At 40.8% G+C, this 19,347-nt stretch overlaps 1 protein-coding gene and 1 long non-coding RNA gene across 17 annotated transcripts in view; both read right to left on the bottom strand.

Annotated features, from left to right (window-relative positions):
* Positions 1–7,696, bottom strand: part of HEATR5A (HEAT repeat containing 5A) — a 115,762-nt gene extending 108,066 nt beyond the window's left edge. For all 16 annotated transcript variants that reach the window (XR_014810656.1, XR_014810657.1, XR_014810655.1 and 13 more), the window contains exon 1: positions 7,645–7,696. The gene's annotated coding sequence lies outside the window, so the exon portion shown is untranslated. The remainder of the gene's footprint in view (positions 1–7,644) is intronic.
* A 3,308-nt stretch (positions 7,697–11,004) lies between these two features.
* On the bottom strand, positions 11,005–17,681 carry LOC146401681 (uncharacterized). Its single transcript, XR_014810719.1, has 2 exons — positions 15,141–17,681; positions 11,005–14,851 (listed from the first exon to the last, which is right to left on the bottom strand). It is a non-coding gene; the product is annotated as an uncharacterized LOC146401681 (long non-coding RNA).
* Between the last annotated feature and the right edge of the window lie 1,666 nt (positions 17,682–19,347).

Here is a 19,347-nt window from a genome sequence, read left to right as displayed (position 1 = left end):
TACTGAGATTTTACAAAAGCTGATAAGATTCAGTGACAGCACAAACAGGTTCATCTCTTTTGGAAAATACAAAGAAGTGATTAAAATATCAAAACCATTTGATAAAAGCATTAGCTTTTGAAAATTCATGCTAGAGAAAGAAAAAGGAAAATATTAGAAGCATAAGTGTTGACTGCAGCATTATGAAAGTGAAAACTAGAAACTTGCAAGTCATGGGAGTTCCTATTGTAGCTCAAAAAAAAAAAAAAGAAACTTGCAAGTTCAACGTTAGAAAAATGGTTGATTAAAGTTTGACACAAAGACTATTAAGTTCTCATTTAAAAAGTGTAATTATAGAAATTACAAGTACATAAATTTTACATGTTGAGAGTGTTCCATAGGTAAAGCAGTATTTCCCAAAGAGTGTTTTGTAGAAAAACAGTGCCAAAGAATGAGGATTAATTGTTGTGTGTGAGGGAGGAGAATCTCAATCCAAATCCTTTTGGGAAATGCCAAGTTGGCATTTTTCCTTCCTAGGGAGGGTCTCCATACATATGATACAATAATGAGCACTACACGGTGCCAGGAAGGAATATTTATATAGAGATATATATAAATAACTTGATTATGCTTGTTTAAACTACACACCTTTGTCCCACCTCTCTATTTTTTTCTCCTCTGCTGGAAATCCTGTGAAATTGATGTTCTATAGAACACAAATACAAACCATTATGGACTACTGTAAGCCAAGAAAATTAAAATTCTTTTGTTCATACTACAATAGGATTTTTAAATTTATTTTTATTTATTTATTTTTGCTTTTTTAGGGCCACACCTGCAGCATATGGAAGTTCCCAGGTTTGGGGTCAAATCGGAGCTACAGTTGTTGGCCTACACCACAGCCACAGCAACATGAGATCTGAGCTGCATCTGTGATCCACACCACAGCTCACAGCAACGCTGGATCCTTAACCTACTGAGCAAGGCCAAGGATAGAACTCATATCCTCAAGGATACTAGTTGGGCTCATTACCACTGAGCCACAACAGGAACGTCCTATGATAGGATTTTTACTAGGAGTAGAAGAACACACAAAGTAGCCATTTCTGGGAGTTCCCGTCTTGGCGCAGTGGTTAATGAATGCGACTAGGAACCATGAGGTTGCGGGTTTGATCCCTGCCCTTGCTCAGTGGGTTAATGATTCGGCGTTGCCATAAGCTGTGGTGTAGGCCGCAGACGCAGCTGGGATCCTGCGTTGCTGTGGCTCTGACGTAGGTTGGCAGCTACAGCTCCGATTGGACCCCTAGCCTGGGAACCTCCCATATGCTGGGGGAGTGGACCAAGAAACGGCAAAAAAGACCAAAAAAAAAAAAAAAAGTAGCCATTTCTGATTTTTTTTTTTTTTTTGTGGCTGAACCCATGGCATATGGAAGTTCCCAGGGCCAGGAACTTCATCCAAGCTGCAGCTGGGGCGATGCCAGATTCTTTAACCCATTGTGCCATGCCAGGGATCAAACCCACACCTCCACAGTGACCCAAGCCACTGTAGTCAGATTCTTAACCTATTGTGCCAAGGCAGCAACTCCCTGATTAATATTTTGGATTAAATTATATTATATTCAGAGTTCTAAACAGAATCCTTTCTTAACTACTCCTGGAGTATGAGGAAAGAAAGAAAGAAAGAGAGTTTAAATTAACCTAGCATATTTAAGAATTATCAGTTCACATAAAAATCTGTGTATTCATACTTTTAGGTTTCGCACCATACCTCTTCTGACCTAAAAATGGCCTGTTGCACCATAAATTTTAAAATTTCATTTCTGGAATTCTGAACACAATTTCCATAAAATGAACTTAATCCATGTATCCTAAGTCTTACGACAAAGTCTAACTTGTAACATGTCCACCCGCAGCACTAATACCTTGTTTTACTACATAATGAAAATACATTCAGTGTACCAAGATTCGAAGAATATTTCCTACAAACTTGATAAAAATGGAGAAAAAGCTGCTTCTCGCCACTGGAGTTAGGCAAGCCAACAGGAAAGGCAGATACACACAACTCTAACAATGAATGGCGAGCACATCCTATAGGAGAGAGAAGCTAAGATGGAATAGGAAAGAAACAGGAGTCACAGAGAAATTTTTAAGTTGGGGTAAGAAAGGGCTAGAAGTGCGGATGCAGTTTTTCCAAAGTACTGCAGATGACCCTTAGGGATGAGGAGAATGGCAGAGCTGGATTCAGTCAGGAGAGTGCCAGTGGGGGCGCCATGTGGAGTCTAGCTCTGGCAATTCTTCCAGATTACACAAGAGAAAAACCCTGACCAGTAAAAGGAAGCATGGGGGTTGGGCATGGAGACATCAAACTGAGCAGTAGGAACAAACTCTAAGGCAATGACAGGAAAAGGAACTATAGTGTCTTGAGCATTTACTTACCAGAAACTTTTCCTAATTTTTTGTTGTTGTTGTTGCTGTTGTTGTTGTTGTTGTTGTTGCTATTTCTTGGGCCGCTCCCACGGCATATGGAGGTTCCCAGGCTAGGGGTTGAATCGGAGCTGTAGCCACCGGCCTACGCCAGAGCCACAGCAACGCAGGATCCGAGCCGAGTCTGCAACCTACACCACAGCTCACGGCAACGCCGGATCGTTAACCCACTGAGCAAGGGCAGGGATCAAACCCGCAACCTCATGGTTCCTAGTCGGATTCGTTAACCACTGCGCCACGACGGGAACTCCCCTAATTTTTTAAAATTATAGTTGACTTACAATGTTGTACCAATTTCTGCTGTAAAGTGACCCAGTCATAAATATAAATAATATAGATTTATACATATATATGTACACACACATACACTCATCTTCACTTTACAGATGAGGATAATGAGTTAAATCTGTCCAAGATCAAGATGCTATTTAAGTGGAAAAAAGAAGACAACACCTATATCTGTCTAGTTTCAATGTCCATGTTGCTTCAACCACTTCAGATATTCTTTTCATAAAGTCTCTAATCCTTGCTACTGATGACAGTTACAGCCATACCTGTCGAAACATTTAATCTTTATAACTTTGGTCTTTCTTATCACTTCACTCTCCTCTTAGGTCTCTGGCACTCTGCAGCTTTTTTGATAAAGTGTGAGATCTCCTAGAGACATCACCTTCCAGAGGACCCTTTCTATCTAGACAGTAAATCAATAAGTACTAACCGTTTCAGTTAGTCTCTGCTATTCTTGCTAATTTTTATCACTCTTTACGCCATAAAACAACTCTTTCACCTCCCCCTGGAAAGATTTCTTTTCTTTTTACGGCCACACCAGCGGCATATGGAGGTTCTCAGGCTAGGGGTCAAATCGGAGCCATAGCTGCTGGCCTGCACCAGAGCCACAGCAACACCAGATCCGAGCCTCGTCTGCGACCTACACCCCAGCTCATGGCAACACCAGATCCTTAACCCACTGTGCAATGGCAGGGATCTAACCTGCATCCTCATGGATGCTAGTCAGATTCGTTAACTGCTGAGCCACAACAGGAACTCCAGAAAGAATTCATTTAGACATTCTGGAGGGCCAGAAAGCAAATTTTAAGAGAAATTTTACTCTCACACTCATCTGAGAATCACTATCTATCTAAGCATTCTCACTACTATTTGAGATACAAGTAAAAAACAAAAAAACAAGTAAAAAACAAGTAAAAGTAACAAGTAAAAAAAAGTTAAAAAAAAGATACACAGCAGTTAATTGTTTCAAAGATCAAAGATCACGAACTTTATTGATGCAAGCTTCTTGCCTCTCAAAGCCTATTCACTCTTAGTTTAAAACATGACTAATAATCCAGTTATCTAGATTCTGTTAGGGCGGACCACAGTACCATATTAAAAGTGAAGAAGCAAACTCACTGAGAGCAAGAAGTCAGAGTAAGCAGCTAACAGTGATAGAAGTGACCAAAATACTATTTAAGACAGATATTTTTATTTTTAAAAGCAAGCAGTATGGGGATACTTAGTCTAAAAGCGAAATTCAGAAGGTGCCATTATTCCCTCAGCTCAGTAGAGACCAGGAATTCTTGCTCAATTTTCCAAAATATCACTGTATTGGAGTTCCCGTCGTGGCGCAGCGGAAACAAATCTGACTAGGAACCATGAGGTTGCAGGTTCGATCCCTGGCCTTGCTCAGTGGGTTAAGGATCCGGCGTTGCTGTGAGCTGTGGAATAGGTCACAGACGCAGCTCAGATCCCATGCTGCTATGGCTGTGGTGTAGGCTGGTGACTACAGCTCCAATTAGACCCTTAGCCTGGGAACCTCCATATGCTGCAGGTGCGATCCTAAAAAACAAAAAATCACTGTATTTGCTGTTTTTGCAATCTGCCACCAAGGACTGCCTAATTTACCTGCTTTAAAATCCCCTCCTTTTCCCCCCTTCTAATTGTTTAAATGGCTCTCACACCCTGGTTAGCCTTCAGATTCACCCTTGCTCTTAGACCCTTGTCAGTATCCGCAGATTCAACCTTAATTTGCACTATGCTCTTCCTCACTGCTCCCACTTCTGATTTTCAAAGTATCTTATCATGTATCTAGCCTAGAATTTAGCCACATTTCTGACATTCTTGGAGCCCTATCTGAGGGTTTTCTTAGCAAACATTGCTTCTTAGCAAACCCTGCCAGATGCCTAACTAGGCTAACTTTGCAAATGTAGCTCCCTGGAATAACTGCATTATTCCTCTTTTCTGGCATCTTGGACCACCTGAGTAATACAGTTAACATACCATCTATTATCTCTAACCCCTCAGCCAGTCTGGGGCAGCACTTCATAATCAAACTGATTGATATTTGTGTAGCAAAAGGTAAATACAGTCACATAACGTAGGATAAATAACAACTACAAATAGCTTCACATCAGCTCAGGTCATATTTTGCTGCCAAATGAGTTAAGAAAAAAGCCTCTTGGACTCTGTAAGATTAAAGGATTTTTAGGAGTTCCCGTTGTGCATTTCAATGGATAATTTCAATTTTCTGGTAATTTTTCTTCCATAAAAAAACATACTGAATAAATGAAGTATTATTTTGCACACATACAGAAACATACATGTATTCAACACATGGAAACCTATAAGCACAATAGAAAAGACATAGATACTGTTATATATCCATAGAGAAGCAGACTCTAGGAAATAACCATCAAAAACACATACATAAAATATCTTATTTAGTTTAGTTAGAACCATACCATTGTTTTAAAATTAGCAAAAGCAGGAGTTCCTATCGTGGGTCAAAGGCTAATGAAACTGACTAGCAACCATGAGGACACGGGTTCAATCCCTGGCCTCATTCGGTGTGTTAAGAATCCGGAGTGGCGGTGAGCTGTAGTGTAGGTTGCAGATGCGGCTTGGATCCCGGGTTGCTGTGGCTGTGGTGAAGGCCGGCGCTACAGCTCCGATTAGATCCCTAGCCTGGGAACCTCCATATGCTGCGGGTGCAGCCCTAAAAAGGAAAAAACAAAACAAAAAACCTGAACCTATTTCCTCCCACAAAAGACTTAGTGATTAAGAGTTTAGTCCAGGGCCAGCAAATTTTTCTGTAAAGGACCAAAGAGCAAATACTTTAGGCTATGTGGGCCACAGAGTATCTACCACAACTACTCCTAAACAATACATAAACAGCCATAAACAGATATCAAATGTGGCTGTGTTCCAGTAAAAGTTTTATCTATAAATACCTGCAGCAGGCTGGATTTGACCCATGGCCTGTCAATTGCTGACCCCTAGTGTAATCCAAAGAATTTAACACTACAACTAGATAAAGGATACAATTAAGTGATACAAACAAGTCTCCAGTAGTTCCTAGGGCAGAAGTTAATTCTTTTCTTAAGTGAAATTTAATAACCATTTCAGCAATCTCCTTAAAATGCAGAAGTGCTTTTATGTAAGAGGACTAAGGTCCCACTAAAGGGCTGTTCAAACCCATCAACTATACTATGGATAATTTAACAGAAGATTCAATAATGCAGACATCATTAAACCAGTTAAATAGGATCGGAAATAAAATAATTTTAGAATATGAAGGGACCTAAACAAATCCAGAGTTTAATCTTTTGCTTTTTTCAAAAGCTAATTAAGAAAAAGTCATAAAAGGTCATAGACTGTCTCAATCTTTTCTGTTTCCTCTTTTGGTGGCACTGGCTGCATGGGGAAGTTCCCTCGGTAGGGATCAAACTTGCGCCACAGCAGTGACCCCAGCCGCTGCAATGACAATGCCGGCTCCTTAATGTGCTGCAACCACAGCGGGAACTCCGCCTCCTTTTTCAAATAAAGGTGAATGGAAGAAAGGAAGATAGGTGAACTGCCTAAAGACAAAAGTTCTTAAAGAATGCATTCCTTAAAGAATGCATTATTTATGCATTTTAAAAAAAATTTAAGATTCTGTGGATTATGTATTTTCTGTTACTAAACTCAGACACAATGATAAACAAAAAGGTAAAAGTGACCTAAAAACTATAAACAGTAGTAGAGGAGCTTAAGATAGAATTCAACTCTTCCAATACTATAGCCATCTATATAAAACTACTTTTTTCAACAGTCATTATTCTTATGCTATAAAAACTGTCTGCTTACCCATTTCATTAAAGGAAAAAAAAAAAAAAAACTACGGTGTTAAGATGTAAGACAAATCTCGGGTTCAATGATGTTTGGAAAACGAAACAGGACAATTCTCCTCTCACCATCCATTTAATGCCAACCACTAAGGACACTTCTACTTTCCTTACACTTTAATCTTGCCAGAGTATTTCTATGAAAGTTCTACACCGTACTTACGGACCTTTTCCCCTTTTGAACCTCTTCTCTAGGCTGGAAGTTCCTTAAGGGCTCTGAGTGAGCCTGCACATAAAAGGTGCCGAATACTTGCTGAATAAATAAATGCACACAAAAAAATGTACGACTTTTAGTGAAGGAGCTCAAATCATTTAACAACTATTATACGACTTGACAGTTACAAAAACCATCTTAACTTGCCAGAGATATACGTTACTGCAACTAGTAAATACCATAAAGGGCTTTATAAAGTTTCCAAAGACTTTATAATTCCTTGAAATGACGCTGTGCTGGCCGAGTAGGGTACGAAGAAATGTTTCATCATACTAACCAAGTGCTAACCTAGCAAAGGCTTGCTTTCCTTCAGAGAAGGGCTGGATTAGTCCTTCTCCACTCTCTACGCCATATCCACTCTCCACTGCTCCTGGAAACCTGCCTGCAGAATCGCCCGCGGGCGCTCAGAAAACCTCGCCCGGAGCTCGGGTATGGGCCCCCGCTCCCGGCCAACCCAGACACGGCGGGCGCCGCCAGGGCGGGTCCCGGGAGCGGCGCGCCGGCGGGGCGGGCTCGGACCTTCCGACCTTCCCCGCACGCCCGGGGGCACCCGGCGGCCAGAGTCCACGCCTACCTGTTGTGCTCGGATGAAACCAGACTTTCCCGGAGCTCAGACCGACCGACAGACTGCATTGGCCATTCGGTCGTCCGGGCGCCCCAGTTCAACCCCTCCTCGGAGAGCTCCGGCTCTTTCGTCCAGGACCCCTAATTCCTCGACCCGTTCCTGCTCTGAGTCCCCCCTTCCTCCACCTCTTGGCTGTCGCGAACACCACGGAGCAACCCCACCCCCGCCCAAGAAGCTCAACTCACGGTGCAGGCCCCGGTGCGTGGTGCCTCCCAGCCGGCAGGTTGCCTGGACACCGCCCCCTCTCGCCAGGATCCGCCTCCACTTCGGGGATTCCCGACTGGTCGCCCCCGGCGTCCCCCACAACTCAGCGCCCGTCCCAGCCCCGCCACGTTATCTGTTCCACAGCGCAGCAGGGCAGCACTGGGACTCGCCAGCGGCGGCGGCGGCGAGACAGCAGGCGGGACGGGCGCGCGCGGGGCGGGGCAGGAAAGCCTGGAGCCTTGAGGGCGGCGGGAGCTGGCGATTGGGAGCGCGCCCCGCACAGCGCCGCCGACCCCAGGCCCCGCCTGCGGGCCGCCGAGCCATCGAGCGCCCACTCTGGCAGGCGTAACTGCTCCACCGCCGAAAGAGCGATGACGGAGACGGTGTCCTACTTTGAGGCAACGGCTGGCTTTGCAGCCCTGAGAGTTCGGCCACACCCATTTTTGTTTGCTTTTAAAGCCAGACCCAATCCTTGGAGGCAGCCTTGGGGCAGCTGAGGTCTAAGGCACAACTGGAGCCTAGGGAAATTCAGGCAGAGATTTCCGTGGGTGTAGATGGTGGAAGGGACCCTAGAGAGAGCTTTGTACTCCTAAAAGTCTGGGGCCTGTCATGAAGCCACTTGCTCAAGGTCACACACACAGTCAACAGCAGAATTGGGACTAATAGCCTCTTGACCCCAAGTCAACTGCATTTTTCCAGTATACTCAGCGTTTTTAATGTAATTTTTCAATTTCTATTTTGAAACAAGTGCAAGCTTACAAAAAATGTTGGAAGTATAATACAAAGAACATTTTTCTCCTGAACTATATGAGATATAAGTTGCTGACATGATGTCACATAGTCCCTAAATACTTTAGTCTGTATATCTCACTAATAAGCATTCACTCCTACATAATCCTAATATAACTATCAGAATCAAAATGTGTGATATATTACATTTTGCCAATTTCCTCAATAATGCTAAGAGGAAAGGATTCAATGCAGAATCAAGTATTTATTTGTCTGAGTTCTGGTCGTTGCTCAGTGGTTAACGAATCCAACTAGGAACCATGAGGTTGCGGGTTTGACCCCTGGTCTCACTCAGTGAGTTAAGGATCCTGTGCTACAGTGAGCTCTGGTGTAGGTCGCAGATGCGGCTCGGATCTTGTGTTGCTGTGGCTGTGGTGTAGGCCAGCAGCTGTAGCTCCAATTGGACCCCTAGCCTGGGAACCTCCATATGCCGTGGGTGTGGCCCTAGAAAAGGCAAAAAAAGATTTAAAAAAAAAAGTATTTATTTGTCATGTATCTTTAGTCACCTTCAATCTGGCACACTTCCTCAGTCTTTCCTCGACTTTCATATCCTTGACACTTTTGAAGATTCCTGGCCAATTATTTTACAGTTGGCCTTCACTTTGCATCTATCTGATGTTTACTCATGGTTAGATTCAAGGGTAGGTATCTCTGACAGCACTCTCACAGAAACAATGCTCTGTCCTTCTCATTGCATCCTATCAGGTGGCACCTGATTTTAATTTGTCTCATTTTGATGTTTATTTCAATAATGTAGTGTCTGCCACACTTCTCCAGTGAAGCTGCTTTTTCCTCTTTGCAATTAGGTATTTTGTGGGAGAAATTCTTTGAAACTATGTAAGTTTTTTTGTTTCTGATCAAATTTCAATTAACTAATTTCTATCAGTATGAAATCAGAGTTTCCTATTTTATTAAACCTATTTTATTAAAAGGTTATAGTCTGCTTCTATCATTGTTTATTTTGGTGTTCAAATTGTCCCAAGTTTGGTTCGTGGGATTCACCCCTTCATTCTGGCTTCTATATCTTTGTGTATGTGTTTTAAATTCTTTCACAATGTATTATTCTAAATATTTCTTACATACAGAACATTTGAAAGAGCTTTTAATAACATATATCCACCAACCATATCCATCAATTAACATTTTACTGCTCTGTGGCCTTCTGACACACCTCCATCATTCTTCGAGTACCCCCTTACTTTCTGGCATAAGATAAGACTCATCTTGCCCCAACCCTGGACGCAGCTAGTTTATCTGGGAGTCCTGGTTCCTTTGCATGGAGAATGGTATTTAGAAGCACTAGACGTACTCACTGCTATTGGGATATAACTGCTTAAGCTGTCTTAGTGTTTGCAGCTAGGGAATATTTGTACATTCATACACATACCATCTACATACATCAGTGCATCTATATGTGTAGACACATACACACAAATTTAACAGTTACATTTTCTTTTTCTTTTTTTGGCTGTACCTGAGGCATATGGAAGTTCCCAGACTAGGGATCGAATCAGAGCTGCAGCTGCCAGCCTACACCACAGCCACGGCAACATGGGATCCGAGCCACATCTGTACCTATGCCACAGCTTTCGTTAACACCAGATCTTTAACCCACTGAGCGAGGTCAGGGATCAAACCCACATCTTCACGGATGCTATGTCAGGTTCTTAACCTGCTGAGCCACAATGAGAACTCTTTTTAATTTAACAGTAGATATTGAAAAACATATGTTCACAGTAATATCTCCCATCCAGCATTGCACAGGCTATTCTAGTTTTCTCTCTTCCACATTTGTAATCCCCCTGCAACTCTTACAGAAAGAACCCAGGATCCTATTATTTTTGAGATATTTACTTGCTTGAGTACCTCTCCAATATTTAAGCAATCACCCATTCCTGCCACCTCTCCCTTTGGAGGGCGCTAAGGCTTTAAAACCCCAAAACTAGCCGCACAAGTATCTCCTTCTCTTTGCTTACCCCTGCTTCCAAACTCTGTGCCCATGCCCAGTCCATAAAACTTGCCCACCCTGCTCAGGCTTCATTTTTTTTTTTCTTTTTTTTTTTTTGTCATTTCTTGGACCACTCCCGCCACATATGGAGGTTCCCAGGCTAGGGGTCTAATCCCAGCTGTAGCCACTGGCCTACACCAGAGCCACAGCAACGCAGGATCCGAGCCGTGTCTGCAACCTACACCACAGTTCACAGCAATGCCAGATCCTCAACCCACTGAGCAAGGCCAGGGATCGAACTGGAAACCTCATGGTGCCTAGTCGGATTCTTTAACCACTGAGCCACGACGGGAACTCCAGGCTTCATCTTTTGCCAAGCATCTCTCTACGCATCCTCACTTGTGTAAGGTATTGTAAGCTGCACTGAGAAAGGTGCAATGATATTCTAGATCCTGAAGGAGAGAGCAATTACTGTAAGGTCCAATTGAGAGGCTCATGAAAGGTCTCAACAAAGAGATGGCATTTGAAATGGGCTTTAAAGAATGTGTAAGAACGGATGAGTAGGACATTCTCTGTTGGATATTGAAATAACTCTCAAAAACACTTTGAGTGCAAAATTATTTATTCTTGGCCTAAAACAGAGAGAGTGATTCATTTTGACTGAGTATGTAGTACAAGAATAAACACTAGAATTTTAGGGCTAGAAGAGATGTTACATATCATTAAGTCCAAGCACCAATTTTACAAAGGATTCAAAGATGGCTCCAAACTTTGAGCCCAAGTGACTAAAAGAACTAAATTAGGAGGAGGAAATAATAAATTTAATCATGAACATGTCCTATTTGAGGTGACAATAAAGCTTCCAAGGAGAAATGGAGGACTATAGCTTAGAAGAGGGGTCAGAACGAGAGCTCTAGATTCAGAACTTCTCTACATGGAGCAGACAGCTAATACAATGAAAGAGGAAAAAGTAGAGAGAAAACAAGGGCAGAACTCTGAAAAGCAACCAGATTCATTTAAACCAAATGGAAATGTGTGTCACCTTTCAACTACTATTACAATTTGTTCAATCTCAAATTGAGATTTCAAGTCACAATAAAAGGGAAGTTGTACTATGATTGGTGGAAAGAATACATTTTTGGAATCCAGTGACTTGTGTTCAGATCCTATTCTACCACTTAGTGGGCATGACCCAGGAAGACTGTTTCATATCTCAGGTCCTCGTTTTTGTTTTTGTTTTTTTTTGTCTTTTTGCCATTTCTTGGGCCACTCCCAAGGCATGTGGAGGTTCCCAGGCTAGGGGTCTAATCGGAGCTGTAGCTGCCGGCCTATGCCAGAGCTACAGCAATGCAGGATCCAAACTGCATCTGCAACCTACACCACAGCTCACGGCAACACCGGATCGGTAACCCACTGAGAAAGGGCAGGGATGGAACCCGCAACCTTATGGTTCCTAGTCGGATTCATTAACCACCGCGCCACGAGGGGAACTCCACAGGTCCTCATTTTGCAATGAGAGTAACAGCTCCCTCTCTGAGGTGTGCTGAAGATTCAAAATACAATAGAGGGAGTTCCCGCTGAAGTGCAGTGGGTTAAATTATCTAGGTTGTCTCTATGGTGGCACTGGTTCAATCCCTGGTCTGGGAACTTCCACATGCCCTGAGTACGGCCTAAAAACAAACAAAAAAACAAAAACAAAAAAATAAAAAGCAATAGAAATAACTGGCAGGTTGTCCACTGTCTAATGACAGCCAGCATTAATAGGAACTTACCTTATGTCTTTACTCCCAATTAACTCCAGCTTGTTGACTCGCTTGGTATCACTGCTGGGCACACCGAAGGTACTCATCAGATATTTGTTGAAGGACTGGAGGATTTTATATACTTTCTCTTTACTTTAGACTTATAATGCATCATACTGCATCTTCTTGGCTTACTATAAAGGAGTCATTTTCCCCACCAATAAATTAAGCATTCTTAGAAGTAGAACTGTAGGTGTTTAATGGTGTATGTGAAAATGATGAAGCCAGTAGTTATCCATTTAACTGGTTATGTGATATCCTGCTTTAGTTTATTGTTCAAACCCCTCTGATACAATGACTTTAGGTTCTAACCACCGTATTTTTTTGGAAACTGAAAATGATAGATTCCCTTTAAGATTTCTTCTATACTCAAGATTTTAAACTTCAATGACAGTAGAACATTATTACACAAACAATGAGACTGTCCTGTATACTTGGAGCTATGGGGTCCTGATCTTTTTGTACTCCTCAAGATGTGAATAGTTGTTCCTTTTAAACTGGAGAAACACTATATGTTAACATTGTATCGCCATTTCTTAGAGAGTCATTAGGCATATTAGTAGGCAGCATTTCATGCAATGTTTCCCAAATTTATTTGGTAATGGAATATCTTTTAAAAAAAAAAGTAATTCATGCTAACATCTTTTAGAACTAGTGTTCCTGAGAGAAGATTTTGCTCAATGCCATTGAGGGGACTGGAGTGTGCATGTGGCAAACTCATGTCACAAAGCTCATGGGTCGGGCACAGCTTCCACTCTGTTGATTTCAATTTGCTCTGAGGCCTGAAATGATATTGATACCCCATTCCAACAAAAGATCTGCTGGCCCTTGGTAATACAGCTATCTACTTTTTGGTCTATCAAGCATTTTTGTCAAAGTACTGCTGAGCTTGCTGTAATCAGTGACTGCTTTCAGCCTAAATCTCCATTAAGAACTTTTGGCCATGGGTAGGATTTTCTTCAGTAGGCAAACTACCATTATAAATATTCAGCCAGAAAGTACTTACAATGTAGCATAGACCTTGATCCATGATGGTAAGAACATAATAGTAGATCATCTAACTTGGAAAGAAGCAGTTAAATTCAGGGCTGTTGTTTCTAAGCAGGAATACTGAGCAAAGGTAGGTCCACAACTATGTTATTTAATAATACTTACACAAGAATTGACTGAAGTTATGTTCATACTTAACTGGAATGCCTAATGTTCCTTCCAACTTTTTCTTTGTCAGATTAAGAAATACAGTGTTTTATATGTGCATAAACTTTACGGTTTTGTTCTATAGTTGCTATCATGTATTTTATAAGCAAGTCACTTAATGTCTTTGGGCCTCAATTTCTCCCTCTGCAACAAGACTATGTTGTACTAGAGGGTCTCTAAGATCTCCAGTTTTATTTATTTATTTGCTTTTGGGGGCCACACCTGCGGCATATGGAGGTTACCAGGCTAGGGGTTGAATCAGAGCTGTAGCTGCCGGCCTATGCCACAGCCACGGCAATGAGGGATCCAAGTCATGTCTGTGACCTACACCACAGCTCACAGCTGGATCCTTAACCCACTGAGCAAGGCCAGGGATCAAACCAGAAACCTCATGGTTACTAGTTGGATTTGTTTCCGGGGCACCACAACAGGAACTCCAAAGATCTCCAGTTTTAAAATTCAATATTCTATTGCTATGAAAATCCCTTCAGAATAAACAGAATACTTATCATTTAGAAGAAAAAGTAACCAATGCCCAGAATAGCAAAATAATTTGTCCATGCTTGGAAAAAGATTGCAGAAGACTTTAAACAGGCCTTCTGAATCCTCATTTGGTATCTTCTCCATGTTATCGTAGTATCCCATAAATTAAAAATTGTATAAAATATTTCTAACAACGCCTATGAAAGTCTGTCTTTTAACAACAGAAATTTATTTTCTCACAGTTTTGGAAGCTGGAATTCCTAGACGAAGTTCTGGCAGGGTTTGATTTCTGGTGAGACCTCTGTTCCTGGCTTGTAGATGGCCACCATATTGCTGTATCGTTACATAAAAAGTCTTCCTGTTATAGGTATATAGGCATATATTTATTTTAAAATACTATTATTAACATCAACTTGAAAATACAATTTTTTTTTCTTTTTAAGACCAAACCTGCGGCATATGGAAGTTCCCAGACTAGGGGTGGAATCCGAGTTGCAGCTGCCAGCCTATACCATAGCCACAGCCACAGCAATGCCAGATCCAAGCTGCGTTTGCTGCCTCCAATGCAGCTGGTGGCAATGCCAGATCCTTTAACATACTGAGCAAGGCCAGGGATCAAACTTGAATCCTCACAGACAATACGTCAGGTTTTTAACCTCTTGAGCTACAATAGGAACTCCCTTGAAAATACAATTTTTTAAAACTCAAGGAAGAAAAACATAATCCTACTACCTCCACATAGTTATTTTAATTTATTTGGTTTTCTTTCAGCTGTTACTCATGTGTCTAAGCAAAGTCATTCACATATGGCACATCAAGTTTGTATTCACAGTAATTTTATTACCACTGGCCATATAAACATCAGTTCCTGGGTATGACACTGCTAATGCTCAGTCACATGACCTGAGGGGAGGGGAAAAAACTGTTCTCTCCTACCTGTAGGTAGAGGTAATTGGCAAGAAGTGAGACCTAGGAGTTCCCGTCGTGGCGCAGTGGTTAACGAATCCGACTAGGAACCATGAGGTTGCGGGTTCCATCCCTGCCCTTGCTCAGTGGGTTAACGATCTGGCGTTGCCGTGAGCTGTGGTGTAGGTTGCAGATGCAGCTCGGATCCCGCGTTGCTGCGGCTCTGGCGTAGGCCAGTGGCTACAGCTCCGATTCGACCCCTAGCCTGGGAACCTCCATATGCCGCGGGAGCAGCCCAAGAAATAGCTAAAAAGACCAAAAAAAAAAAAAAAAAAAAAAAAAGAACTGAGACCTAAAATGATTCTGTAGTTTGCTATGATCCCCCCTTTTCCTTCATATCTAACCTCATGGTTAGAATTGCTCCTCTAGGGAGTTCCCGTTGTGGCCCAGTGGGTTAAGAACCCAACAAGTACCCAAGAGGATGCAGATTCAATCCCTGGCCTCCATCAATGTATTAAGAATCTGGCAATGCTGGGAGCTGTGGCTCGGAGCATTTCTGTGGCTATGCTGTAGGCTGGCAGCTGCATCTTCAATTTGACCCTTAGCCTGAGAACTTCCATATGCCATGGATGCAAGCCTAAAGAGACAAAAAAAAAAGTCAATGTAAATGCTGTAACCCAAGGTGGGAAAGAAAGTCAATGTAAATGCTGTAACCCAAGGTGGGAAAGAAAATCCTGGAGCTCTCTTCTCACTATGTCTTTATTACCGTTTTCACCTTGGAAGATAGGGAGGTTGTGACCCTGAAGAAGTGAGCAGCAGGACCAGAAGATATCAGTGGAAAAGAACAGGATTGGGCAGCAGCAAACTTACAGCGGCCAGGGAGAGACAGCTCTGGATGATGGAATCTAAAGCTGACTCCAGGAAGGGGGAAGGAGGTGTCTGTGGGGAATCGATAAAATGGGGCTGAGAAGAATTAGAAGCCTCCTTGGTCAGCTTGTCAATTTTTCCCTGCCGGAAAGTTCCTGATGGGAACCACAGGAGCACCATCATAAGCCAAATTAATAACAAGGTTTATCAAGGTGAAGGAGAAAATTTCATGACATTAGCGACTCAGTTTGAAACATGAGTCAAAACCCAAGGAATGGAATAGGACAAGCCAGAGAGAGTTAGGACTCAAGAATAATATGACACAAACCCTCAATTTCAGCTGCAAGCTCTTTAGGCAAGTAAACTGTTTACCTGTAGACAGGCACTTAAGAGAATAATTAGTGCTTTAATTTAGGAATGTTTCATCCTTCATAAATAGCATATAAGGCACCCCACGAAAATCTTATTCACCAGTTGGAAACACTTGAATGTGAAAACATTACTGATCATCATCACTTAAAAATTACATCTATTGGACAATAATCACACAGGATAATATGGTAATATTAAGATTCAAATAATTTGTTATAAAAATCATGATATAATGTATTTGACTGGCTCAAGAAATTCAATTGACCCAGTAAAAGGCCAAAGCTCTAACTGGTTTACAAATAGTAATCTTGCTAGATTATCATAAATGAGGAAATACTATGTACGATATTACAAAAAACACATGGAAATTCCTATCAGTTACTGTGTTTATGAAAAAAAAAATCTATCATTAAATTCTTTGGGACAGATCATTCTTAAAATAAATTCTAGTAAAACTTAGTTTCTCTGCCAAACTTCTTGTTTAGCTATAAACTTAGAATAGAGAACCTTATCCTGATGAAACTATTTAACTGACCAGTATGAACAATAGCTAGTTAATTACATTAACTCTATAATATAGTTAGGATAATCAGTGGAGCCAGAGCCATAGATGAGAAAGAAAAAGAAAAATGTTAATAATATGGAATAGAATTACATACTCTCGAACTCAATTTGCTAACCTACAGGCATTCACAGACCAGAGCACAAATCCATTTATAGACCATACTTGCTCATCTTAATAATATTTTATTGACTTACACATTTTCTCCTTTTGTCTGCTTCCTCTCCCTTATACTCTCTAAGATCAAAATTCAAAAACCTTTTTCTTAAGTATTAAGACAAAATTTTAAGTTTTAAGAGAGCAAAATATGAAATCCCTTTATAACTGAACTGTGTTGAAATATATGTGTGTTTATAAACAAAGATTATAAGGAGTAAATAAAAATGAAAGAATGGTATTTAAGCAGTGAGATTACAGGCTTTTTAACATTTTCATTATTTATAAATGTTTATATTACTTGAACCAAAAGGAAAAAAGCATTTTAAAAAGTTTTCTCTTTGCAGTTTTCTGGTGCAATTTTTCCCCCTTTAGAAAGGTACTTGACACATAGTAGATGCTCACCGTAAATTTGTTGAATGAGTATATCAAATTGCAAATACAACTGTTGGCAGATTTTCTTCAGAGAAGCCAAAATATGGCACTAACTATGGTAAAGTACGGCTAAAATAACTCAGTATTTACTCATCCACTTGCCCAAGTACTTCGAATTACCCATCCCTGAGACTGTTATTAGGAGAATGTACATATAATTTACTGTCTACTGGGGCACTTTTGAGAATGAAAGGGGAACTATTTATAAATATGCTGGGTTCTCAGATACAACACCTAAAGTACAAGCAACCAAAAAAATAAATAAATTAGACCTCATCAAAATTTAAAATTTTGCGGAGTTCCCGTCGTGGCGCAGTGGTTAAGGAATCCGACTAGGAACCATGAGGTTTCGGATTCGATCCCTGGCCTTGCTCAGTGGGTTAAGGATCCAGCATTGCCATGAGCTGTGATGTAGGTCGAAGACGTGGCTTGGATCCCGTGTTGCTGTGGCTCTGTCGTAGGCTGGTGGATACAGCTCCGATTAGACCCCTAGCCTGGGAACCTCCATATGCCATGCGGGAGCAGCCCTAGAAAAGGCAAAAAGAGGAAAAAAAAATAATGATAATAAAATAAAATTTTTGTTATTCAAAGGATATCATTAAAAAAGCAAAAAGACAACTCATAAAATGGTAGAAATATTTGGAATAATTTACTGATAAGGGTCAAATACATAAAATATATAAAGACTCTCATTAAAAATCCAATTAAAAATGGGGAAATAATTTGAATGCACGTCTCCAAAAAAAGATTTACAGAAGGAGAATGAGCACATGGAAATATGCTCAACATGGGTCATTAGGGAAATGCTAATCAGAGTATGACATACCACTTTATAGGCACTAGGATGGCTATAATTTAAAAAAATGGAAAAAAACAGGTGTTGGTGATAAAGTGGAAAAATTGGAACCCTCATACACTACTAGTAGGCATGTAAAATGGTACAGGTGCTTTGGAAGACCGTTTGACAGTTTCTTAAAAAGTTAAACATAGAGTCATCATATGATCCAGCGATTTCACTCCTAAGTATATATTCAAGACAATTGAAAACACAGTCACAGAAAAAAACTGCACTCAAATTTTATAGCAGGTTTATTCATAATAGCCCCAAAGAAAAAACGATGCAAATGTCTACCAATTAGATAAATGGATAAACAAAAATGTGGTATATCCATAATATTCCATACAATGGCATATTATTTAGTCATAAAAAGGAAAGAAGTTTGAAACATGCTACAACATGGATGAACCTTGGAAACATCATGCTGAATGAAATAAGCCATATACAAAAGGCCCAATATTGCAGTATTTCATTTACATGTCTAGAATAGGCAAATCCACAGAGACCAAAGGTTGATTAGCAAACCAAAGGTTGCTAGGAGCTTGGGGTAAAGCGGAAATGGAGAGTGACTTTAATAAGCACAAAACTTCTTTTTAGAATGAGGAAAACATTCTGGAATTAGATAGTGGTGACATACTACCTCATTGCAATATTGTACAATACAATATTGTACCATCTTGTGAATATAATAAAACACATTGAATTGGAGTTCTCACAGTAGGTTAAAGATCCAGCATTGTCACTGATGTGGGTTGGATGTGGCTGTGTGTGGTTTCAATCCCTGGCCTGGGAGCTTCTGCATGCCATGGGTGTGGCCAAAAAAATATATATATATATTGAATTAGACACTCTAAAGTGGTAAATTTTATGCCATGTAAATCAAATATCAATAATAAATAAACAAAAACAAATAAGAAAGCTGGACTAATGGGCAGAACTGGAATGAACTATAGTCATTCAAGATCAGGCACTCAATATATTTCCAAACCTGAAAGACAAGTAGTTGGAGAATGCTGGGTTTGGAGAAGATGCCTAGATGCTTTTCCCCAGAGCAAAATGTTCAAACCTGAAATCTAAAACTTTAAAACAGAGCCTATACTAATATTAAATATTACCTTCAGATCATCTCCATTTTGCTTCATCTCTCCTAAATAATATGAAGCCAACATTTAGTGTTTTCACTTTATTTATGTCATCTTTTACATCATCGCTTCTAAACAATTCTTAGGCATGATTAGGGTTTTGGTTGTATTAACATCCCTTTTCTCTCAACTTCTTCTCCTTCAACTCCAACAAATGACAGTATTGTTCATTGGCATTTTTAATGCC

The sequence above is a fragment of the Sus scrofa genome, chromosome 7 (genome assembly GCF_054392235.1).
Source record: "Sus scrofa isolate SSC_HxYL_T2T_F1_AM1 chromosome 7, Sscrofa_HxYL_maternal_Yorkshire_Landrace_v2.0, whole genome shotgun sequence".
NCBI classification, from domain to species: Eukaryota; Metazoa; Chordata; class Mammalia; order Artiodactyla; family Suidae; genus Sus; species Sus scrofa.
The sequence above is the reverse complement of the archived record's forward strand: the minus strand, read 5'-3'. Positions and strand labels throughout refer to the sequence as shown.